Here is a 27,024-nt window from a genome sequence, read left to right on the forward strand (position 1 = left end):
TTTAAAAAAAAAGAGTTAATGGTTTTTCCTTGCATAAGAACAAAAGTTTAAGTGTCTGATTTCCAAGTCTGGAAATTCCTCATAGAGTTGCCCTTTATAAATGCACAAAAGCCTTAAAAATGCCTTTTTGAAGAAAATGAGTGTTATATGTTACATTTATTATAGCAAATCATTTATTGTCTCCAAACAGTATGAAATTATTTTTTTTTCTAATTGGCTTTTAGCCATCAAATTTCCTGTGATGATAGAATACCTCTTAAGAAAGTAGAAATACATTAGAAAAGAATGAACTTTTATGATTAAGTCTGAGGTTTGTTTTAATAACTCAGACTAAATTAAATGGGATAATTAAACATCATTTTTTAATATCATCACTGAATTAATTTTAGTATTTATGAAATTATAAAATGTGCATTTCCTATCTATTGCATTTGAATACTGCAAAACTTTTTCATCTCTACATTCATCAAGCAAGCTTAAACTTCCCTTCTGTATATTTCCCTAAAGTGGAAAGTTAAAACACAAGAATATGAAATTAACATGTAGTACATGGTAACATATACTGTTTTCTGTTATTAAAATACATACATATATGAGTATATGAAGAGTGTAAAAATCAGCAAGGAAATGTAATTCTTTTGGAAAGATTCTGTGAAGAAACATAAAGCTCAAATACCATGTTTGCTCTTGTTTTTCAGGGCTGACCCAAGTACTGGGGAGAATACTGAAGTATTCTGCATTTGCATTGCCTCAGGGTCTATTAATGTGGGCAGGTGGAGGATTTACAGGACTTAAGAATCATTTCACATATTCATAAGGCCAACTTCATATTTTCCAAGAATTTTTATTCCCAAAGAGTTCATTCAGCTATTGAATATCTATTAATACTGAAGGCCTAAGCATGCACCTATACATTTTGTAAATTGTATTAAGATTTTTAAATCTTGAAAGAGAGATCACTGAAACTAAACGAGATTAGCTGATTTATAAAGCTTTTATTTGTGTGAAGCTTATTTTTTGACCACGACTTAGAAGAGCTCTGAGACAAAACAAACTAGTTGGTGATCTTCTTTCAAATAATTTCATCTGTTTTTCCTAACGATCAACAGAGTATTCCATCACTCTCATTTGTGAGTTCTCAATCCTCTTCATGTGTTTTGGGATTGTGTTGTGTCTACAAATACCAAGAAAATATCTATCTGTTGTAAAGGGAAACTGGACAGATCCAAAATATTATGTTTCGGAGATAACAAGAAAGCCTTCTTGTTACCTGTGACATAATCAACACTGAATCAGTAGCGAACTAAAAAGAGGGACCACAATCAACAGCGGTACGGAAGTGATGACAAGAGAAAAGCTTAACCTTGTAGTGCTAATTCTGTTTGGATTGGAAAGCTCCTTTACTGCATCTTATGTTTCATTTGTGAGGATTAGATTTATAAGGTTGGGGAGGTGGGGGTGGAATGAGCAAGAAGATGAAAAAAGAACACCGCAGAATATTGAAAATTTACTGTATGGATAGTAGGTGGATTTGTAAAGAGACTAAGAGCAAGCTGACTCATAAAACACTCTATCAATTAAATAATAATTTAAATAAATCCTGAAATATGTATAAACAAAAAATTGCAGCATCTTATCCAATTTATTGATTTAACAACTTCTCTTATGTTAAGCCTTTTATTGATGAATTGATTTAATATCTCAGTAGATGCATTCATTGCAGTATTCCTCAGATATCCCTTTAAAATATAAAATACTTATTTCATGGTGTTGTGCTTACATAAAAGTCAAGTGCTAACGGAGTTATCTTGATAATTATAGAAACCTTACTTGCTAAGTGACAAAGGATTTGGGGGTAAAGATTTAAGAGTCTGACAAATGTGAAATGTATGAAACTGCGTTGATTTAAATTGCTCAGGATAGGGGCTTTTTTACTCTTATTTTTGAGGATGTTATATACAATGGAATATTACTTAAAAGAAACAGTAAGTAAACGATATAATAGAGTGATGAAAGGATTCTGAAATATTTCTGTTGGAAGAAAAAAAATGCAACATTCAATAAAAAAATGCTATTTTGCACAAAATGATGTCTTAATGAATCTGTAGCCATTTTAAGCCTGTGATGATACCACAACTAGTTTTCAGGGAGTTTAGTTGAATTGCGTTATACCAAAGTTATCATTCTGCAGGGAATCAAGTCCAGATAGAGCCATTCTGTCCTCAGTCTCTCATTATTCCAGGGCAGTAGTTGAACTTCTCATGCATTTCTGCCATTATACTTGAACAAGATAACAGGTACAGTGGAAAATGTGCTTTCTAGTGAACTATTGTAACCCACAATACTGTGGCAGTCTTCTAGTATTTGATATTGAAAGTGGTTTGTATGCATCTTTCATGTATCAAAATCCATTTGGAAAATGGGATTATTCTCTGTTGTCTTTCCTTTTGCTTTTCTTTTGGAGTGAGTAACAGATGAATGTGATACACGGCTCTCATTAAACAAGATTCTACTTTATTTACTTGGAACCCCTGCTACAAAAAGATGGGAGCCACACACATCAAGCTAGTTTTTCAAGTTTGCGCTTTAGTGTGTTGATGACTAAATAACAGATCACCTAGTGGGAAACTTTGATTGCCTGTCAAGACCAATCAGGAGTCACTGGCAGAGAAAACACTTATTCCAGCAAAGTATTCCTAGTGTAGACACGATCAAGTAATCACAAAGACCCTCTGAGATGAAAACAGCTTCCATGCAGGGTACTTTAGTTGCTAGCAGCTAGCTTTAAAGAATAGACAAGGAGAGATTGTTTTTGCAAAGACTCATCCACAGTTCTGGGACTGGTCTCCTGAAAGGCTGAGAATGGACTTCTATGTTATTCTTGGTCTAATTATCTCAGCTGAAGGCAGAACAAAAAATGAATTTTAAATCTGGTTTGCCCAGAAGGTAATGGTGATAACTGAGACAAATTACCAGAAGAGGGAAATAGATATCTGTCTTTATCATAAGCAAAGCAAAAAGGCCATGGACAGAGTATACATGGAAGAAAGTCACTGCTGGCAGTTTTCTTCAACCTACATTGAAGAACAAGGTCACCTTGGAGTAGAGAATATCTACAGTTTAGATCTCCAGCCATGTCTATTCAGATACTTGGTAGCCTGGCATTTCATACTTTTATTACTTCAGAGTCCTAAGAATATAAAAGTCTCTTTGTTAAATATTAACGGATAAGTTATCTCCTGAATGAAGAGCATTTCACTGTGATTTTTTTCTTTGCTGATATTTAATGTGAAAAAAAAAAAAAAACCTGATTTAGAGTCCTTACAATTATGCTGTGCTTTTTCTTTTTATTCTGACCCTGTCATAAATCCAGGATAAATGGCTTTCAGTCATTGGGTACAATTTTGTCTAACCTACTGCTTATAGGAGTTTGATTGTTATTGTGAAAATGAGTAGATTCCTTCATTATGGATCAAGAGCCAACTTGTTCAAATACCATATTGAAGTGCTTGAAACAAAATATACAGTCCAATACAGACAGATGCTGTGTTAAGTTTTGGTGGAGGTTGTACACAGACAGTGAACTGATTTCTCTGTGGTGGTTCCCAGATGACAGATAATATTAATGGGAGGATGACTTCAGTTCTGCCAAGTTGTTGCATCACTTTGTAAAGTCATTGGTAGATAAAACGGACATGAAGCTTTATTTCCAGCCCATTCACATGGATCAAGGGTGCCTTGCTGGCACTCTTGGAAGCCAGAACTACAGTCCTACTGTGGATTCATAATGTCATGATCAAGACCCATACAAGTATTATATAACAGGATTTGGTTCCTTTGTTGTCAATCTGACTTCATGATCTTTGTTAATTTATTGCTATTTTAAAACACAGATAATTGAAGTGTAGGTATGGTTTCTTTTGCAGTGATACTGCCATGTGTAAAAGCTGCTGTTATGTATGCTTACTGGAATCTACTGTTTTGAATTAAAAAGGAATCAAGTACAAAAAAGTCTATTGCTTGTAGCACTTCTTCGTTTGAACTAGCTGTGTGGAAAATAGACTAGAGGGTTCCTGATCATTTTTGCTGATATGGCAACATGTAGGGGAAGGTGTAAGGCGGAACTTTTTAGATTTAGCCACTGTTCCAATGCCTGTTTGGTACCAAAGGCACTTTCTTGTTGAGAAGACAGATGAGGTGGAAGAACCTGTCAAGTGTTCTCTATGCCAAAGTGAACTCTAATGAAACAGTAATGGTAGCAGCTAACCGGTTTTGAGCATATGGTCACTACACTACACAAAAGAGAGAGGAATAGTGTTTATACAGCAGATTCTGAATACTTTTTTTTCTAGGATAGTTATCTTTTTCTGACTTCTGTGTTAGTTTTGGGACTGTTTTCAGAATGTGGTTCTGCCTGTCTGAATTAATAAAAAATTGAAATGTAAGTTAGCTTAAATCTCGTGTGGAAAGAGTAATATCTGTTTCAATTAGAGAGTAAATGAAATGAGCAGTGTGAATAAGGGAGATACAGTTGAGAATATTGTAGATGGAGAGACAAACAGCTTGGACTGGAAGAAATACATTTATTGTGAAGAAGGGATGAGTTACTTTGCATTTATATCAATCTACTTTAACTTAAACCTTGTGTCAACATTCGAGCAGCTCTCACTCACTTTAAAGAGACTTTGACTGTTCTGAGTTAGAAAAACATGTGAAAAACACTATATAGACAGTTAGAATAACAGTCTATCCCTTACTCTAATTCTGTTGTGTAATTTAGTACCTATGTACCAACCTCAATTGATGACAACTGAAATTATCTCTCTATGTCTGCAGAAGAATTTTGATACAAACAGTCATACAAGTTTCTGCTTTTTGCCACAGCAGTATATTTCATCTTTGCTCTTCAGGTTCAGCTCTTGATGTGAAAATAGGTCAGTTTTTGTTCTCTGCTGTCTATCAGTATGTGTGTCAATCAATCTGGTAAAGAACATTCTCCCGTTCAGGGTTATATTTGAGATCATCAACTCATTTCAAGTAGGCTTCTAAACAGATGGTTTCTCTTGGTCCCCAGAAACATTATCTGGATTTGAACCGTTGATATGAGTGTGACAGAATCTGTTTATATTCACCACAGTGTAGCTTCAATCTATTAAAATTTTAAAGGCACAGATTTTATTCTGTATGAATAAAGCATATGAAAAATCACTGTACTGGATTAATAAGTAATTAGTGGAATTTCCTTCAATTAAAACTGAACACACAAGCCTGCAGCCTTGCATATTGAGTACATTCTTTAAAACAGAGTAGGCACTGGTATAACTTGAGACAGAGCTGTGATGTAAAATTTTCCAGCATATATTAGCCTGATAAATTTTTAAGGTGATTTGCATTTTATGCCTTTCCATTCCTGATGGTTCTTTTTAAGACTTCCTAGGTTGTATTTGTCATTGGATTTTATTAAGTTTATTAACAGTTAACTGTTTGGCAAATAGGGAAATGACATGGCACTCAGAACAGAAATATACTGCCTAAATTGTTTCTGGTAATGCAAATAAAATATCAAAGTAATCTCATGAATTTTGCTGCGAATGAGAGATCTTGTCTTCTACTTATGAATACTCCTTCCAGGCAATGACAGACTTAAGTTGCATACCAATGTCCCCATTTTTTATTTTCTAGTTTTGTTTTATTTCTTGTCTCTCTCTCTCTCCTAGAAATGCAATACTGTTGAATGCTGTTACTGCTGTTTGATTTGCTGTACTTTGTAATAGCCATAGTCAGGATCTATATTCATGATGGTTAGTGTATGTTACAAGATGTAGTATAACATAAAGACACCAGAACTAGATTTAAGTGATTTATTGAGGGTACTTGAAGCAGTCTGGGAAGAGAACCACTGGTCTTAATCTGTAGTTATTTATTCCTCTTAGCTTGAGGTAGACATACTATTGGTACAATTTCTGTGATACAGTCTTATGTGATGTGTATTACACATGCATGAATGCAGTAGTGTTTGTTTCTAAGTTGTATGTGCTGCATGTAATGTATTTGATTGTGTATTTATGGTAATATAATACAGCATCTTGATTGTTTTGGTAAGATTTAGTCTATCTGAACATCAGCCCTGTATATCAGAACTACTCAGCATTGAAAATAATAGAGAGTACTGCTACTGTTCTTCTTATGGAAATCAAGTCTTATAGTAGAAAAATAGTAATGGCTACAGAATTATTGAAGAGCTCAAATACTTGAAACAATGCATAAGAGAAATTCAGATAAAATGCATACTCCTAACATCAGCTAGTACTTATTTAGACAGCTGTTGCTTCTGAAAAAGTGTTGGTACTGTGTCAAAGTCAAGATAATAACAGGGTATACAAATGAAGGATCAATATAGCAGTATATTTCAAATTATATCAGCAGAATGTTCTAGTTTGATTCTGGCAAGTAAAGAAAATGAGATTTCTCTGTTCGTAAACTCGGTAAAAAAAATACAAAAATACATGTAGAACAAGTAAAAAATTGCAGTTATGTGGGGCTTCATTGTTTTCTTTACCAATATTATGGTTTTCGTGTTAAAAAAAAAAAAACAATGAATAAAGTTGTTGAGTTGGTGAGGTTTTTTGCTTAACTAGAAAATATATGTTTAAACACCTTAAAAACTGGCTATGAAAAAATCTTATTAAGAATACCAGAATTCCATGTTGTAGGAATTCTGTGTGAGATGCCTCACAGTCCAGACCACAAATGAAAAGCGCAGTCACATATCCCTTTCATGCTCTTCCCCTTCTAGCTTTGAGATTTCTGAATTACAGAGCTGCAATAGCTGGGAATTCCATTGAGTTACAATGTAACCCCTTAAAAAAAAAAAATTAGGTTTCAGTATGCCAGTCTCATGATTTTGGAGCTCCTTAAAAGCAGCTTATGAATACCTGGTAATAGCAGTACACTGTGGTTTCTCTTTTCATGGTATTTCAGCATTTATGGCTTAAGTAGAAATCAGACAAGCTGATCTTTCCCAAACTCAAACATAACCTCATAAGCATCAGAACCTTCTGCAATGGAAGAGCTTCCTACTGTGTTTTGTATATTTTAAAAAGTTAAGCAGGCTACTCAAGGCAGATATGAACGTGATGTGTATTCATCACTGTAGTGCTTCTTGCTATAGAATAGCAATCAGATACTAGTACAGGTAGGTATACTTTTATTGTAATAGGTAAACCATTTGTACTCCTGGAGGGTGATATGTATCCAAAAGGAAGGATTCAGCATTGTCTGGGTTTCTTGACTGTTGATGTAGCGAGTTGGAAGACTATTACTTGTTTAGTGGAAGGCTTGGTAAGAATAGCATTGGACTTACTTCTTGTGCTACAAAATTCTGTGGCTCCTGTAGCCACTAATGGTTCAAAATTCAGGGTTTTGTTCCTGTATTTGTATGTATTGCTGTAAGTTTGTAGTGTTATATCACTTTTAACTGAGCAGTTTATTCTGTGTTAATCTTGGCTTGACTTTATACTGCTTTCAGTAAAACACACTGTTGTGCTATGTCCAGGATTTCCTTTAAAATCTTGCTTCTACTACACCAGCAGTGGGAAATGGACAAGTGTCAGGAAGTTTATGTTGCAGTAAGTTGTCCTGTTCTTTAGCACATTCAGAGCATGTGACTTCATCTTCAGCAAAGATGAGAAAAAGTTCTTTGCTTTCTTCATAAAGCATTGAGCAGTGATTCTCAGTAGTCACCTCCCAAAAAAAATTTCCTGCATTCTCCTTTTCTCCACATCTTGCTCTGCTTTTCTCTCTCTCTCTCTTTTTTTTTTTTTTTTTTTCCTTTCCCAGAAGAATTATGCAGTTGAAGGGCTTTGGACCACAGATGTTTAATCATTAGTTCTGACACACAAGACAGAGTAACTTCTGCCTTTTAAACTAGATATCCCGATTTTGCTGTAAGTTATTTTGAGGGTCACATTACCGAGACAATTTTTTTTTCTCTCCTGGTGGAAGGAAGCAGGAGTTGTTGCCTTCTTAGTTAATGTAGAACTTAAATGGTGACTTGTTGCACTGCTAACACCTTTTGAGGGTCTGTCTGGCTAGTACCATCTCATCAGTGTGGTAAAAGAATAAGCTACTGCCTCAGGTAATACAAGTAGCTGAACTACAGTTCACTTGCATACTAACAGTAGTGGGTAACTCTATTTTAAATTTCTCTGCATGTCACTCACTATTGTTAAGAACACTTGATTGTTTAAGATTCTACAAGAGGTAATACAAAGGTACTGCTTGTGTCAATAACTTTATAGCACTTAAAACTGTAGTTGAGGATGTCTTTTAAGCTATCTGTCTTTTTAAGAATTGCATTTTATTTGGTAATCTAGTCCATTCTCATAAAGAGATGAACTAGACTTGAGAGTCTTTCGATTAATGAGTTTTCCAGGCTGTACAGAATAGCTATTAAGATGAAAAAACTGTGACTTAGTGAGGTTGAATTAGATTTGTTACTACTCACAAGTGAACTCCCTTCTGGTAGCTGGGGCTAGCTTTTAACGCAGATGAGAAGAATAGAGCGTGAGGCACGCAGCAATTTTTCATTGTTATTGCAGGTGACATCTAAACTGGCAGCATGCAGGCTTAAGAAGGGCATATAAATTAGGCAGAAGGATTTCTTTAGACTTTTTCAAAAGTATTGACAGAAGTGAGGAAAGGAATGAACTTAAGTAGAATGTGAGAATAAACATTATCAGCATTCTTACCCATCTATCTTTCAATGCCAAAAAAAAAAAAAAACCAATCCAACATCTAGAAATAAAAGTAGTTTCAGAACTTTCTTCTGCAGTTGGCAATAAATAAATAAAAAGCTGTACTAGCTTACCTTGGCTTCTAATATTGTGTGCATATTATAGTCATTTTTCATTTTGAAAAGAATTAGATTACTAACAAGCAATTCAAGGAAAACATTTTTCAGAATGGAGTGGATCTTTCTGTTCTATGGATATTATTAAAAAAAATGTTTGAATTTCCTGCCACCTTCAGAGTTTCAGTGATCTTAGATCAATAGTAAAGTTAGGCAGGTGGTAATAACCTCTGATTATTGCCATTGCAAAGGTTTGATGCATTCTGGGATGATGTTTGACCATCGCAGTTGAGATCTACTGTCAAAACTGGGCAATGGCTAATTTAGATACTGTCAGTGCTTTTATCAGTCTTTTCTCAGTCCACTTAATTTTAACTGAAATGAAACTTCTGTAGTAGAAATGCCTCTACAGTACTTGATACAAAAGTTTAATTAGAAAACAAATAGATCTGTATAACCTAGACAATGGCTTTTAAGGGAGAGAGCTTTTGTGTAGCGTAAATGAAGAGAAGGCTTTTTCTTTGCCTATTTGTTCACTCAGTTTAAATCAAGCACATGATTTTTGTGTACTGAAGTGGTAAAGTAGTTACATGCCAAAGATCCATCCATCCTAATCACCTTTCCTCTGTCTTGCAAGAAGTTGCAAAGGGATCTATCAGATATAATTCTACTTTGAACCAGAGCATACTTTGTATGTGTGGAAGCAATCTCTCTAACCTCATTGATAAGCCCACTGTTAGCAGTTTCTAAAAAGTTTTTACTTTGCAGTGTATCAGCAGTATGTAGGAACAGAGGGATGGGTTTGCAGCTCTTGATTATCTTCAGTGCCTTCTGCCCAAATGTCTGATCTTGTCATGGTGCACTGTGTGGGTGAAGCTGTGCTAGGAGCAAGTTCTTGATCAATGCAAATATTTGTTTTATTAATGAATGTGAATAAGGCAATATCTAAAGTATTAGATAATACTGAATACGGTAATACTGAAATAACCTCTACCTAAACAAGTGCAATTAGAAATAATCGTACCTGCAACACAGACAAGCACACACACGTAACTCACTCACTCTTAGCACACTCTCAGTAGCCCATAGCCTGGCTGCTCCCCGGGAGCTGTGCCCAAGCTCCTGTCTCAACATGTACTCTTCCTCTGGCACCACGTCTCAGGCCTCCACACAGCTGTCATGCTTATGGGATGCTACTGTTTTGGGGTCGCTGTGTGGATCCCTCTGCATGCAGCTATGGCTGAGATTGCCAGCAGGTACCATGCCCAGACTTTAGGGGTTACAAGGGTGGAGTACTGGGAGCAAAGTGAGGATGCATCCATGGAACAAACAGTCTTGCCAACTTTACCAGAAGGATAGGAAGGTGAGAATGTAGATGAAGTAGTTTGAAGGTGGATTTGCTGTCACTTTACAGCCTAATGGATGTGGAAGTGGTTGTGGCATTTAACATTACTGGAAGAATTTCAAACTATCGGCCCATTTTTAGCTTTTGCCTTGTATTTCAGATACTCTGAAGAGAGAATAGCCTCAAAGACTTAGACAAAGCTTCTTTCAAGTTCTGTAACTTAAAATAAATGTGATGGTTAGGTTCTATAAATATAATTTGTGAAAAAAAAAGAAACCAGCCATACATCAATCCATTTAATTCCATAGTTATACCACCAAAGTATAGTCCTCATATTCTTCTCTACTATTCCTTCAAAACAAATCAAAACAAAACAGCTTGATAACATCAAATAATATCACACAGCATAGGGACTACTTTCTGCTTTCTAAGAAGAATAGCATAAAAAGGTTATTGCAATAACATCAGTTTTATTGGAGAAAAGAACTTTTAAACTTGCACTGAAATGCACTGCAAGCAGCTTTTTTTTCCCTGCCAAATACTTACAGTATAATAGCAGACTGGCTGTTGATTTACATAATACTTTTACTCTGTTTATTTTAAAATAGAACCACTTTTTTTTTTTTCCTGTTGAGTAGCACTAAAACAATATTACATGATGTAAGCAATTAAAAATAATTGCAGAGGCTTGAAAGCTAAATACTAACAAGTAAAGGCCAAACTCCAAAGTTTTTGCTTTGTTTTCCTTAAACAAGATTCTTACTTGTTCCACTGCCATTTCTACTTTGGCACTTCCAAATTTATAGCACACAGAGGACTAGGTTAATAAAACATACCATTACACTTTGTCTGCAAAACCTGCATCTTCTAACACACTTAGTTATCAGTGCCCCAGACAAGTTTTATGTTAAATAGCTAAGTATGAGCATACAGTGTTGATGTATGACTCCATGTTCCTTATGCTCAGTTTACCTTGCCTGGATAGAGTATTGACTCACGTCAAAAATTCTCACGTAGTATGGTTTAGCACAGTTTCTATAAGCTGTATTAATTACTGATGCTTGTTTTTGACTTATCTGAAACTTTGTCAGTGCGGTGTTACAATAAACTTCTTTCTGTTCTCCAACATCATTGCTTTCTAGAACATTTATATACATCTTCAAGTTTTTTGTGGTGTATTTTCAGCCATTTTGTTTCCATGAGTTAGCTTCAGTTGTACCTCACCACACTTTGAGGGCTCTCCGAAATCAGAGCATGGATGTGCTCAGATAATAGAGCTGGCTTGACATATCTCAATATATGAAGCGTGAAGGTGAAAACTGCAGTCAGCAGTGCCAGTCAAACAGATTAATACTGTTGCTGTAACTGGAAAAAAAATGACTAAAGCAGGGTAAACTCATCATCTTCTGTAAATGCTTCTCTCACCTAATTTGATTTAGTTATAATGATTTGAGATATAAGGAGTAGGATTCATTTTGTCCAGTTGTAGATACCTGTAAGTTGGGTGTCCGTTTTACAGTACTGACCTCAGCTGGTTTTACAGCCAGTAGAAGGGCAATTAATCTTATTTTATTTCAACCTCTATTATGGAATGGGATGACTCATCTTCTAAGGGAGCTGTTTCTTGCCATTGACTATGAAGGAACATAGTATCTGTCAGTTAAATCAGGGCAGATAAGCTTGCTGTGTTCAACTCCTGGAAATATACATCGTTCTGAAACTGAAGGTACTTAAGAGAAATACACATTTACTTCAGAGAAATGGAAACAGCAAATGTTCCAGTGGATTTGTATGTTCACAGGTAGTGAATTGAAACTGTAGGATAATATTTATGCTTAAAGATGGTGGGATTTTATGCTTATCTGTCTTTTTTTTTCTTTCAACAAACAGTGTATATTTGTTATGTGAGGAGAAAAGGAACACGGACATAAGGTACATTTCTCCACTTGAACAGATGGTTCAATGAGTGGGTCAAACATGCCTTTTCCCCATGAATGTATGATATTCTGAAAAAAGATATGGGAAAATATCTGAGAATTGTAAAATGATCTTGCTTCATGCTAACACATGACATCTTCATCTAGTGTTTTATATTCAGAATTTCAAATAAAGACATCTTAAATTCCCTTTTAAAACATTATTTTACAGATTTTGGTATTGACAAGAACTCTGGCTCCACAGTATGTGCAACAATGCCTTAGTCTTGTATTTCATGGAAAGTGATTGTACTTGTTAGCACAAAGCTGGGAGTCTGGCGGGATTGTTTCATATCTCTATTAAATCAACATCATAATTAGAGAAAAAACTTTCTTCAATCTGGCATTTCTTAACCTTTAAAAGTATTCTGTGGGCAGGCAGGTTCACAAATCATTTAGTTTCTCAATCATTTCTTCTCTGTAGAATTTTGATAAGGGAAGGTCATTAAATAATTAAGAAAAGCATTAGAAAATGTGTATAATGTATGATAGCAGGAATAAAGACAAAACTAACGTTGCTAGCACTCTATTTATGAAATTAATCATACTTATAATTGGATTTTTTTCTTGACCTCTCACAATTACTCTACAGTCTCTTTAATTTTAGTTGTTCTTTTCTCTCTTTGTTTTGTTATCATGGGACATTTTTCTCCTGCCCCTTTCCTGCCTTCTCTTTTCAATTTCCTAAACAGATTTGGAATGCAGTTAGAATCAAGGTGAACTTTTGAACTTAGAGCTCTTGAGCTGATTAGAAAATGGGCACAATAGGGAATCTCATTTTTAACAACGATTTTGTGGCAGTAATTGAATAGCATCTTTCATCTAAAGATCCCAAAGTGCTTTGTAAGCATAAGGCAGTATTATTATTGTTAAAAAAAAAAAAAAAAAGAAGAAAGAAAAAAAGAAGAAAAAAGTGGAGCAGATAAATTTAGGCATACTTTCAAAAATGTTCACCTTTGAAATGGAGTTCCAACGCCTCTAGGCACTCAAATGCTAGGTCAGACTTTATCAAAGTAACTATCTGGGAGCTCTTTCTGAATCTGAAAGCTGTAGATGAGGAGAGAAAAATCACAGTGTTATGGGATGGACAGATTAACTCGGTACAGAGACATTCTTCATCTTGATGTATGCATTTCTCTTACCGGGTTACTTTTTCCTGATAGAATGGTATTCCAAGTGCCTTATCTTTCAAAGTCTTCACAAACACAATTTTCCTAAAGTCCTCAGACATACATGAGCTTTGTGTCTCTACTTTTCTTTGAAGGCTTGAATGTGCAAATCTTCTTCCAGGGTTTCATGAGTGAAAAGAAGAAAATATAACTGAGCCATAAACATTTTGCTTTACAGAAAGAGAGATGGATAATTTAGTTAAGAAATTAAATAATGTTGTTATCTCTACTGGAGCTGTGATGATTCAACAGGTGTGGGGTCCGATTAAACCTGGAAGCTATTCCTGTGCCTGTTCTATTCAGCTTATGTTTGGAATATTCAGAGCTTTCAGTTCAGCCAGAAACAATTTTAGTGTTATAGAATCATAGAATCTTTTGAGTTGGAAGGGACCTCTAAAGGTCATCTAGTCCTACTGCCTTTCAGTGAACAGGACCATCTACAGTTAGATGGTCAGATGCTCAGAGCCTGGTCCGGACCAACCCTGAGTGTCTTCAAGGACGGGGCTTCCATCACCGCCCTCGGCAACCTGTTCCAGTGTTTTGTATTGCTGTGTAACTATTTTTTACCATTTTCCTCTACTATCAGAATCATAAAATCATAGAATAGCTTGGATTGGAAGGGATCTTAAAGATCACCTAGTTCCAACCTCCCTGCTATGGGCAGAGTTTCCGTCCACCAGCTCAGACTTCCCAGGGCTCCATCCAACCTAGCCTTGAATGCCTCCAGAGATGGGGCATCCACAGCTTCTCTGGGCAGCCTGTGCCAGTACCTCACCATCCTCAGAGTAAAGAATTTCCTCCTAATAGCTAACCCAAATCTTCTCTCTTTTAGTTTAAAACCATTCCCCCTTGTCCTATCACTTGGTCTCCCTCCTGCTTATAATCTCCCCTTAAGTACTGGAAGACCACAATGAAGTCTCCCCAGAGCCTTCTCTTCTCCAGACTAAACAAGCCCTGCTCCCTCAACCTTTGTTCTTAGGAGAGGTACTCCAAACCTTTGATCACCATCGTCGCCCTCCTCTGGACCCACTCCAGTAGCTCCACATCTTTCTTGTGTCAGGGCAAGATGTAAGAGATGCAGACTTGGCCAAAAGTACATTATGATACAGTGCAAATATTTGTAGCAAGAATAATAATTCTTTCACTTTGTGTTCAGAGCATTCAGGGACTAGTAGTGCATCTGTTTGTATAAATCTACCTTTTATCACACTGTAACTTACAAGATATATTTAAAGAGTAAATTGCCATAGTCTCACCATAGATATTGCAACCCCTCAAATGTTGGCCCTCCTCTCTGCCCTTGTTTTTCTAGTGTATAACTCTGACTCACTTGTTCTCTTGATGCATTCATATAGATACATTAGATGAATGCCTTTTCAATATGGTAATTCAAGTGTGACTATTCATGTAAAATATTTGTTTTAAAGAAAATTTGATAGAGTCTAAATTCATAGTGTAAATTCTTCATAGATAAATGTAATGAAAAAGACCTGTTTGGGCTTCCTTTACCTACTACTTTCAAATGACACAGAATCACAGAAGTTCAAAGAGACTTTAAAGATCATCTAGTATTGGTAAAGAGTAAAGGGACAACATTTCCTTAAAGAGTATAAGACACAGCTAGGTCTTATAGGTTTCTGCTTGTTTGTTTTTTTTTCCCCCTAGGCAAAATAAATAAATAAATAAATACAATTTTGAATATTTTAATCCATTTTAGTGATATAATGTTAAGACTAATTAAAATAAAAAAGTAGCAAGCTATCACCTTTTCAAGCGTTAATCTTCTTGGCAGTAATACTTTTTTTTTTTTTTTTCCCCACACAATATTCTTAACCAAAACAAAATATTCCCCCATCTGTCCTGGTTTGGTTTCGACTGCTGCTAGCTGTGGCAGCTTCTGAGTGTTTGTATTGGGAACATCTTTCTGCAGAACATCCCTTTAAAGGAGCAAAATATCACTTGAGGCCAAGAGCAAGCAGGTGCACCTAGAAAAAGGTGTTTACTCATGTGGCTGCCACATCACTGACAGTTGACACTCACATTGTGATATTAAAAATTCAACAGTTTAAAGCTCAAAAATAATCACATAAATATACTGGCAACTGGAATAGTCTCCAAATCTGCGTATTCCTGTTGTTGCTGATGACTACATTAGTAAGTTTGTTATAGTCAGTAATCTATTACTAGCTAAAAACTGAGGGGGCAGAATTTAAAGACAGCTAATATCATGTCTTAATATTGCCAAATAATAGATGATTTTTTAATACAAGCGGTTGTATTAAAATACTATCTTTGCATTAATACAAATCTTTTTGTATTAATGAAGGAACCCCAGGCATCTATACAGACTGGAAGGAGCAGTCCTTGAGAGCAGCCCTGCAGAGAAGGACCTGGGGGTCCTGATGGATGACAAACTTAACATGAGCCAGCAGTGTGCTCTTGCAGCTCGGAAATCAAGTGGTATCCTGGGCTCCATAATGAGAGGGCTGGCCAGCAGGAACGGGGAGGTGATTGTCCCTCTCTACTCTGCTCTTGTGAGGCCCCATCTGGAGTGCTGTGTCCAGGTCTGGAGCCCCCAGTACAAGAATGACAGAGAGCTGTTGGAGAGGGTCCAGAGGAGGGCCACAAAGATGATCAGGGGGCTGGAGCACCTCCCCTACAAGGACAGGCTGAGGGAGCTGGGCTTATTCAACCTGGAGAAGAGAAGGCTGCGGGGTGACCTCATTGCAGCCTTTCAGTACCTGAAGGGAGCCTATAAACAGGAAGGGAGTAAACTCTTTGAAAGGGTAGATAACAGCAGGACAAGGGGGAACGGTTTTAAGTTGAAAGAGGGAAGATTTAGGTTGGATGTTAGAGGAAAGTTCTTTACCAGGAGAGTGGTGAGGTGCTGGGATGGGCTGCCCAGAGAGGTTGTGGATGCCTCATCCCTGGAGGTATTTAAGGCCAGGTTGGATGGGGCCCTGGGCAACCTGGTCTAGTAAATGAAGAGGTTGGTGGCCCTGCCTGGCAGGGGGGGTTGGAGATTCATGATCATTGAGATCCCTTCCAACCCAGGCCATTCTGTGATTTTGGGTGAATGGGAATCTGGAAAAGGTTATAAAGTAACATCAGTATCACAAATTTTATGCATAGATTTTGCATGTGCTCTGATTTACAGGGAAAACTGACAGATTTCAGGATCCTGCTAAAAATAATTTTGAGCATCAGACTATTACAGCTAAATATTCCATGGAATGCTTGTTTATTTTTCCTGTTTTTAATAATTTTTCCCCTTTCATATTAACCAAAAAGTAAATGTTTGCCTGCCAAATTCTTGCCATTCTTACTGCACCTCCTGAGGCCAGTAATAGTCCACAGATCTCACTAAACACCCCTACCACTTCAAGACAAAAGTAGGTATTTGCATGGTGTTACAACACCATTCTAGCTATTTATCCCCGGCTGTCCATGCAGGTTGAATTTGCAGACAGGAAAAATGTGTTGTTTAAGACTGTTGTTTAAGGAACTATCTTTTTTAATACATCCATTCTGGCTGCGTATTGTTAGGAGTTTCTTGACTTCGGAATTGCTTTATCTGCCTCTGGGACCACTTTACTTTGCATTTCTTGATGTTAAAGGTCCAGCATGAGGTATTATTTTGACCCTTCTATAAAAGTTACTGTAACTTTGCAAGAAAATATACTGTCAATTTGCTAGGTAAAATCCTGCAGTATTTGCTCTTCATGCTTTCATAGACATTTAGGCAGGTGTTTAACTATTGGGAAAGAAAGTGTAATATTTTGCAAATGTAAAGAATGAATGCATACCTGCCTAAACTTCGGATTTCTTGAAGAAAATCTTTCAGATAATGATTTTTGTCATGATTAGTTATCTCATTTGAGTCATTCTTCTTCCTTAAAAATGCCTTTAATTATCTGTTTCCTGTGACAAACTCTTTCTATTTGCATGTTTTCATGTAAGCATACATGCTTACAGCGTACAAAGCTTGATCTATTAATTTCTAAAGGATACTATGCAATAACAGTGCAATCCATGGTATAGAATGGACTGCTTTGATCAAATGAATAACCTATGACAAAGAGGAGCCTAAGCCAGGAGTGCTCATAAATGTTTTCCTTTATGTGTGAAAGGAAGCTGGTTGTCATACATACACTATTGTCATTATGGAGTTCTTTCTACTTCAGCAGTCACTAAGACCACCAACGCTGGAAGTCTTAAATCAGTACCCTGGCAAACTCATATCTGAATATTTTTTTAAGGATCATAAAATGAACTCTCAGGGTTTTTAATATCAGTTTTCACAGAAGCACTGTGGATGTTCCATAAGCCTGTGGGAGTTAAGGTCATGCTAACATTTTTTAAATGGGTAAGGTAACCTAGGTAATTATAAGCCTGTCAGTCTCACATCAGTCTCAGGCAAAATAATGTAAATGCAGATGTGGGACTTGAATAATAAAGAATTGAACTATGCTGAAGCAAACAATGTGTTTCAACAAGGACAAGATGCAGGGATGGGAGCTCCAATTTCAGAATATGAGCACTATCCAGGAAAGCATTTAGTTGCCATAATGGATAGTAATGATGAGGGGAGCTTAGTCTTTCATCCAGAAAAAGCCAACACGAGCTAATATAATAACTGAATGTATATACAGAGCAACATATAATAAAACTGAGATCATTTTATCCCTTTACCTATGCCCAGCTAGTGAATACAGAAAACATTTCCCATTCAGTAAGGATGTTGGAAACCTGAAGAGGACTCAAAGAGCCTGAAAACTCATTTGAAAATATTCAGTGATACATTATCTTGAGGAGTTTTATTCAACTCATTTAGTTAAAAAAAAAAAAAAATGCATTAAAGATCTGATATCACTCTATAACTATAAAGATGGAGAGCAGAAAATTGAAAACAGGAGGCTTAAAACTTAGCAGACAAAAACATAAGCAGGTTATAAATTGAAAGATGAATTCATTCATTCTAGAAAGAATTGTCACAACACTTCTGAAAATAGCAATGGTGGACTCTTTAAGACTGGAAGCTTATAAATCAAAGTTACGATTTTTTCAGGCTTATTCTCAGCTACAAATAGGAATTTCTTCTGGGAATCTCTAATCCCTTTGTAATTCTACAGGTCAGACCGCAAGTTAACAGTAGTCCCTTCTGGCTTTCTCATCTGTCTGTGAGTCAGCAAAGAAGGTGTGGCTTTGGGTTGTGCTGACGTTAATGCTTCGCTGTAGTTCTCTGGGTCTAGTGTAGTGCTCTGGGTCTCAGAGAACTCAGTGTCTTGCCAGAATATGCCTTTACACATAACCGTTGGCTGACAGAGTGATGATACTCTTAACTGACTCTTAATCACAAGAATAGCACTGAAAAAATCATACTAATTTGTCACTGAAAACAAAGACTATGCTGATTTCAGCAGTTTAATAGCCAAGAGTAAGACAAATAAGAAATCTAAATGTAACTAAGATTGTGAAAAGATCTGTGGGGATACTGAAGAAGGTTTTGCAGGTACTGCATGGTTGTCCAACCTTTGGGCTTGCTGGAGCAACATTGAGCAAACAGGAATAGCCATGGACTGCACATAAAATATGTAATAAATTTAATGTATATAAGTCACATTATTTTTTTAATGTATTTTTTATTAAAACATAAAAAACAGGGAGCAACAGAAATATGAAACTAGTGGGATGTTTGACCTTGTTTTTGTGAAACTAACGCATCAGGCTGGTTCGATGGCAGAGGTTGCCATTCCTACTGAGGTCTCAAGGTGTTTGCCATAGATCTTTGATGAAATACTACTCCTTCTGTGCATCATCTTTGACAATAATTGTTCCACAAATGTATGTACTGCGAAAAAAAAAAAAAAGTGATGATGTGAATAAGCCTGACTGTGAAGTGAGGAGTATTTTTCTCTGGTAAGATGGGGATTACAATAGTCTGGTACGTAGACGTTACCAAATTTTATTTTGAGTTGGATGTCTGATTGCAACTCTATACATTCAGTTTCAAAATTCTCAAGTAATGTATTTATGTTGACTGAAAATGGAGTCACAAATAAACCAAGAAATTGATGTTGGTTTTTTTTTTTTTTTTTTTTTTTTTTTGCAATCCTGAAACCTATTCTCAAATTCCTTTATCAAAATGCAAAGCATGGCTGCATGTTTTTCACTGTTCACAGGACTGTGTTCAGCCAATGTATCAAAAGGCATGCAATTATTTGCCATAACTTGAGCTTGCCATAATGTAAGTTTCATTTCAAATGCTGTTATTGTATGAAACATTGCACAGATAAGGTGATTTTCACCTTGAAGACACATATTTATCTCATTTAAATGAGCAACCAAATCCACCAAAAACGCTAAATCTGTGAGTCATTTTTAATCCTCATATTCTGGCACAAATTTTCCTTTTGATTCCATTAAGGACTTCATTTCACTTTGCAAACTCTTTTTAGCACTTTTCCCCAACTTAGCCACCCTCCTTCAGAAAAGCAAATGATGACCCCATAATCACATCCATACTTTTAATGAACTCCTGGAATTGGTGATGATTCAGTCCCTCGGACTTCATGAAATTCACAGCTTTGATGATGATTTGCATGACATTATCCAATTTTAAAGCTTTTGCACACAGATTTTCTTGATGTCTGATGCAGTGGTATTTCATCAAACGTGAGATGCTGGTGGTAATTGTAGCATCTTCTATTAATCTTTTAAGTCCCTCTTTTTTACCAGCCATCACTGGGACGCCCCTGCTACCACACCACGACAGCTCTGCTCCCAGAGATCAACCCATCACTCAGCACCAACCAAACATCGGTGCACCACTAACCCTGTCTGGGCTGAAACCAGGGCACAGGAAGGGCACAGTGCAGTGCCAACTCAAGTGATAGGAAATAGGTTCATGGATTTTGATACATTGGCTAAACACAGTCCTGTGAACAGCAAAAAAATATACAGCTGTGCTTTCCATTTTGTCAAAGGAATTTGGGAATAGGTTTCAAGATTGCCAATAAAATCAACAGTTTGTTGGTTTATTTGTGACTCCCTTTTCAGTTGACATAAATGCATTACTTGAGAATTTTCAAACTGAATGTATAGAGTTGCAGTCAAAAATTGGATCATGTGTCTTTACTAGACTTTTATAAGCCCCGTCTTACCAGAGAGGAATATCCTTCATTTCAGAGCCACACCTTACTCATGTCACCACCTTTTGGCAGTACATACATTTGTGAACAATTGCTTTCAAGGATGAAGCACAGGAAGAGTAAAATTTCATCAAAATCTCTGACAAACACTTTGAGAACTCACAAGGAATGGCAACCACTGTTATTGAACCAGGAACTGATGCATTATTTCCACAAAAACAAGGTCATGTATCCTACAAGTTTTATGGTTTTGTTGCTCTCTTTTTTATATGTTTTAATAAAAAACATTTTTAAAAGTTTTGTTACTTACATACATTATTTATATTATATATTTTATGATGGCTGCTCTGAAAGTAATATCTCCTATTTTATGATATTGGCCAGTGGCGTCAGAGGCAGATGGTGGCGGTACGGCAGTAGAGGTTGAACCTTCACACCAGTATCCCATTACGCTTTGTTGCCATGTGTCAGATGGCAGCAGAGGGGCAGTCTGACAAAATGGTGTCTGACATGGAAGTGCAGATGAAACAAAGGTGTGTCGTTGAATTCCTCCATGCAGAAAAAATGGCACCCACTGACATTAACTGACACTTGCTGAAGGTTTATGGAGACCAAAGAGTGGATGTGTGCATAGTGAGGCAATGGGTGGTGCATTTCAGGAGTGTCAACAGTGACAGTGGGGCAACTGAACTGGTACAGATTTTCACGAGTGCAGCATGCAGACTCTTGTTCATTGCTGGTGCAAATGCAAAGCTAATGGTCATGACTGTGTTGCAAAATAGCATTTTGTAGCTGAGAATGTGCCCTATCAAATAGTGTTATTGTGCTCTATGTAACTGTTGTAGTTTCCATGGAAATAATTAGGAGACATTACTTTCAGAGCAACCTTTGTAAATGCAGCCTTAGACAACTCCTTTTTATTTAGTGTGCCCAGGCAATCCAAAAGTTTGAGTACCTATGGCTTACACTGACCATTTAGCAGTGGGACATTGGAATATGTCATTTTCAGTCCTAGCTACATACATCACTTCCAGTAAATAACTTACAAATGGTTATGAGTTCTTACAAATCACAGAAAAAAAAATCAAAGCCAAATATTTTTTAAAAAGAGAAGTGAACTCTTTCTACTTCCATATACAAACATTTTAGATCATCATTAGAAACATACTTTAGAATAAATATTTTAAGATTTTTCATTTTTAGCTTATCACTATAACACCTTTCTTTCATAAATAATCTTTACATAAAGCTATTGCCAAATATCTGCACATATCTCTAAGATATATGCATAAACACTGATAGATAAAGAATTCACATCAAAATTAAAAGCAAACTATGTTTACTGTTCATGGTACAGAGATCTGCAACCATTTGCTTTAATCTACAGATTTAAAATACAGATTATATATATATTCTCCATTTATGAATACTCTTTTATACTAATGTTTATTTTGTTTAATTTACCATATGACAAAAATAAGTAGGCACAGTGTAATGCTTGGTTGGGCCTGTTTATATTGCAGTACCTTCTAAAAGGATCAGAATGTATTCCAAGGTATGAGTCAGTATTTGTAGGCATTTTCTTTTACCCTGTCCCAGAGAATTCTGCAGGTGGTTAAGTGAGTGTGCTGCCAAAAGGACTGCAGTCAGTAAATGCAGTGAAGTAAGAAAATGTTCAAGTATGTTTCAAATTTGTTTTCATCATATTTTTTCAGTCTCTTTCTTGGCTCTTAAGTAAGAATAATTAATTAAAATATTAATGCATCATAGTAATTAAAATGTATTCGAGCATTTGATTTGAGCACTATGATTCTATGGTTTTGCAGATTAGTGTTGGTTTCAAGGTGAGAAAATCTACCCAGTGAGCAGACTTGATTATTGTTAATGCTATTTTACTTTTTATTATCTGTATTAACATTTTTTAATGAAAACCTGCCACAATTTGGACATTGCTCTGCTGATCTCACTGGAGTAACAGCAGCACTCCAATTTGGGCAGAGCTGGACTGTGCTGAAAATGAGTTTCAGTCTGAGCATCAGGGGACTACGGTAATTTATGCCACCTGGCCATAATGCCATCACATATGTGCAAGCTGATGTGAGGGTTGCTCTGACTGCTCTACTCATATTAAGTGGTGGGAGCCATACAAGAGCGAGAAATGTGAAGGGAATTCATGCTTGTCCACATCTGGTTGCTTTTCACCTTTCTTTATGCTCAGACAGGTGGACCTTATGCTTGGGCAGTTTCTGGATCAATTATAACAATTACTTATGATCATGTGTGAGACCAGTGGCATCTCTTATATGTTTCTGTGTACTCTGTTTTCGAAACAAGGACTTCATGAATAAGAAGCACTGGGAAGAAAAAAATTTAAAGAAAAAGAGAGAGAACCTGAAAAAGAAGATAAAAAGATAATACTTAAAAGGTCATTCTGCATTTTGAATGATTATTATTAGTGAATCGTCCCTCCTTGATTTTTGAATCTGCAGAAGGCTAGTGTGTTGATGCACAAAGCAAACAGTGCTCTCTAACTGCTAAGAAAAATAAAAAATAAAAAAAACAAATCACCATGAACACATCTGTAGCATAATAAACAATTTCACCCCTTCACCTGAACTAGTCTGTAACAGCTAACAAATTCTCTATGGTATAAAATAGGACTATATGAGTAGCAATCAGACTTGGATATTTATAGCTGCAGTATGCAAGACTTTTCTCCCAGTCATTTACACAGAATCACGGAATGGCCTGGGTTGGAAGGGACCTCAAGGATCATGAAACTCCATCCCCTCCGCCACAGGCAGGGCCACCAACTTCCAAATTCAGTACCAGACCAGGCTGCCCAGAGCCCCATCCAACCTGGCCTTGAACACCTCCAGGGATGGGGCATCCAAAACCATTCTGGGCAGCCTGTTGCAGTGCCTCACCACTCTCAAAGTAAAGAACTTCCCCCTGACATCCAACCTAAATCTTCCCTCCTTCAACTTAAAACCATTTCCCCTTATCCTGATGTTAGCTACCCTTTCAAAGACTTCAAAGGGTAGTCCTTCAAGAGTACTTTAGTTCTTGTTGGTGGTTCTTTTGGGAAGGAGACATAAAAATTTTAAAACAGAAGTTTTTCTGATGTTTCTAGTACTAATTGCAATTTCTGGTGTTGGTAGTTGAGAAAAGGTAGGAGGGTTCTTGTCAACATCACCAGTCCCAGCTGCAAGTCCAGCCTGGCAGGAAATATAAAACCCAGGATGACTTTCCATAGTTGATATACTGTAGAACCTACGGGTGTATGTAAGGTCCTGCATTTTCTCGTCAGGTATTTGGCTTTTTTCATTATGTCTTGTGAAAGCTTTATCTGAGCAGGAAGACTGTGACAAAGCATCTATAGTTAGATATCTTCAATGTATAAAACACAACATAAGAAAAGTTAATTTTCAAGACCTCATGACACATGCTGATAAACACTGAAATCTTTGCCATTTTGTCTAAACTGTCTGAATCTACTGTTATGGTTGATCTGTTTAATGTACATCAAACAGAAAGACAGACCAAGGTATCAGTGAAAAACAAGCTTTTCCATACCAGCTCTGGAGGAAGAGACCTTCTCTGAAGCTCTTTCAATTGCTCTACTTTTCCGCCCAGCTGTGGAGATAGAGGTTCAAATGAGAGCTCTTCTTGCTATGGGGTGAACGCGGTCAAGTCACCTCATTCCCAGTCTTGCCTGGTTCTGTATCTGTAGAAAATGCAGACTGACTTCCTGACTCCTCTTACTGTAAGTACTTCTATTTGCTTGTACTACAACATCCTTCACAAAAGAGCCCCAGACTTTTGTGATATCTGTGCCATGCAAATTAAGACATGGCATTTCCCTGTATTAATTAAGTTTTTAAGAAGCAATTACTATAGTAATTGACTGCTTACTTAAGTACTATTAAAATTGAGAGCATTTGTGAAGAAAGGCTAGCTGGAAATAATAAAACGGAGGACGAAGCAGAATGCAACACAGTGAAGGCAAAGAACAGAAAAACTTCAACACAGCAAACAAGAATCTGGGTTACTTACAGTATGTCTGATTCACACTGGTGAATGATTTCCTTGAGTGCTAAGAACAGCATTTGGAACATGCAGAATGATAGAAAATTTGAATGGTGGTGTGAGTACAGTGTGCATCACAGGTGAGAGAATAAATACGCAGCCTTCTTTTCAAATAGGGCGGCAGACAGCAGCAGTGTGCCTTGCAGCTTGCTGCTCTCACACCTAGTTGCTATGTTTGCTTTGTAGTTCTTTGGCACCCTGTGGTAAATGCCAGTGCAGGAGAACAATGTCTTAGCTTGCTGCAAACTAGGCACATCAGCACAGCCCTGGAAAGGCATGGCTTTGTCCAACAGTGTCAGCATTGCCTATCTTCTCACTTGCCCTTCTGTCAGATTTGAAGGGAGAAAAGAGGCTTTGGTGGCTAGGGCTCAGTTTAACTATGCGGGTGACCACCATGTAGGGGGTGAATTAAGAGTCCCAAGACTTGACATTGCTATATAACAATCCCATCTAAAAAAAATAATTCTTCCCATCCTTCCATCAAACTTTTGCCAACAGATATAGATGTTATTAACATTAATTGATGCATAATGTTATTTACCTGAATATTTGTCCTTTAGTGTTGAACTTCTTTGCTTCTGTCTAACAGCTTCCTGCCACTAAGATCAAAGCTCTCTAGTTTCCCTGTCTGCTATCACTGCATCTCATGACTGGGACTTCCTGTGAGACAGTCCATTTTACTAATCAAACAAACAGATAAGATAGTGAAAAACTATTAGTTCACAGCAGTACTAATAAAAACAGTTATTTCATAGTGAAGGTCAGTGAGCATGAAAGGAGAATGTAAAGAATTAATGGGGCCACACAAGAATAGGAAAAAGAATAAGGGAGGAAAGAAGGCAGTACCTCCCCTTTTGTCTGTTACTTCCTTACAGCTCCCCACTTTGAGATTACAAATCCCAAGTCATATGGACTTTTTTCTAGTGTCTCAGTTTGTAGCTTCTGGAAGCTATTTCCTTTCTATGCAGTTTGCTTCTCCTTCCATTTCCTTAAACTGCAGAGCCGCAACCTGGGTGCTACCCCTCAGACACCAGGGATCAGGACTGACACCACCATGGTGTTGAGCAATAATTAGTTATTTTTGCCATACAGTATTCCTAACCTGATGTCTGCAACATAATGAAATTGTTAAGAATATGTGTCTGTAGTTTTCACCAGACAAAAATAATTGTTCCTTGTTCGAATGTCAGCTGTGGGATTGCTAGTTACAGAGTACATTTTTTAGGTTTGACCACACGGTGAGTGTTTTGCATGCAAATGACCTGAGCTGCATCACCAAAGGAGCAGGCTCGGTCTCCACAAGTTCTTTATCAAGTCCTTACATTGCTCTGTGCTTTTCTACCCTTGTCTTGCATAATTTCCTAGTCTATTCCTACTGCTTACAGTTCGTATCCCCACAGATTGGAATGTTTCATTTCCTGAAGGAAATAATCAATCACTTCTTTTCTGTTATAAGACACCTTGTTTTACTGTTCCTAATGTTCTTGTGAATTCATGCAACTGCAGCAGTGTTCAATAATTGTAATATAAATTGTAGAGGAGCTTAAAGATGAAACATAGAGACAAACTCCAAAAGAAAATGAAAACAGACAAAATAGAATAGAATCATGGGATCATAGAATTGCTCAGGTTGGAAAAGACCTTAAAGATCATCGAGTCCAACTGCAACCTAGCCAAACTACTCTAACTCTAACAACCCTACACTAAATCATGTTCCTGAGCACCACATCAAAATGGTTTTTAAACACATCCAGGGATGGTGACTCAACCACCTCCGTAGGTGGTTCCCTTCCAATGCTTAACAACCCTTCTGTAAAGAAGTTTTCCTGATATCCAACCTAAACTTACCCTGGCACAACTTTAGGCCGTTTCCCCTCGTCCTGTCACCTGTCATCAGTGAGAAGAGATCAGCCCCGCTCTCTCTGCAATCACCTTTCAGATATCGGAAGAGAGCAATAAGGTCTCCTCTCAGCCTCCTCTTCCCCAGAGTAAACAGCCCCAGCTCCTTTAGTCACTCGTTTACCCCAACTTAAACACTAAGGAATGATACATTTGCTTCAAGAGTGTAATAAAATCTGAAGAATAATGTCTTTTTTTTTTTCCCAAAACTTTCTAAGATATTAAAATGGCAAAGTCTGTTTTATATCTTAAGCTGAAATTGTACATAAGAAATGAATTCACGAAGATAAGATAGTCCTAATTTTGTAGTACAACTATACTTCACTTTTGTACTCTCCAACCTGATTTTAATTATTCATCATTAAAGAATATCCATATTTGCATATGTGTATGTGTGTGTATTATGTGTGATATTATGACGTGATAATAATATATTATCTTACCATTGCTGTTCATTAGGTTAAACAGTCTGTGTCATTGATTTTAGTTTCCTTTGCTAGTCTATTTGGATGTGCACCAGGACTCAGCTTCACTAGAGATAGGG

At 36.8% G+C, this 27,024-nt stretch overlaps 1 protein-coding gene across 7 annotated transcripts in view; it reads left to right on the forward strand.

Annotated features, from left to right (window-relative positions):
* The window catches only part of SYT1 (synaptotagmin 1), a 346,410-nt gene that overhangs the window by 153,933 nt on the left and 165,453 nt on the right, over positions 1 to 27,024 (forward strand). The gene's annotated exons all lie outside the window — the stretch shown is intronic.

Source organism: Gallus gallus, chromosome 1, assembly GCF_016699485.2.
Source record: "Gallus gallus isolate bGalGal1 chromosome 1, bGalGal1.mat.broiler.GRCg7b, whole genome shotgun sequence".
NCBI lineage: Eukaryota > Metazoa > Chordata > Aves > Galliformes > Phasianidae > Gallus > Gallus gallus.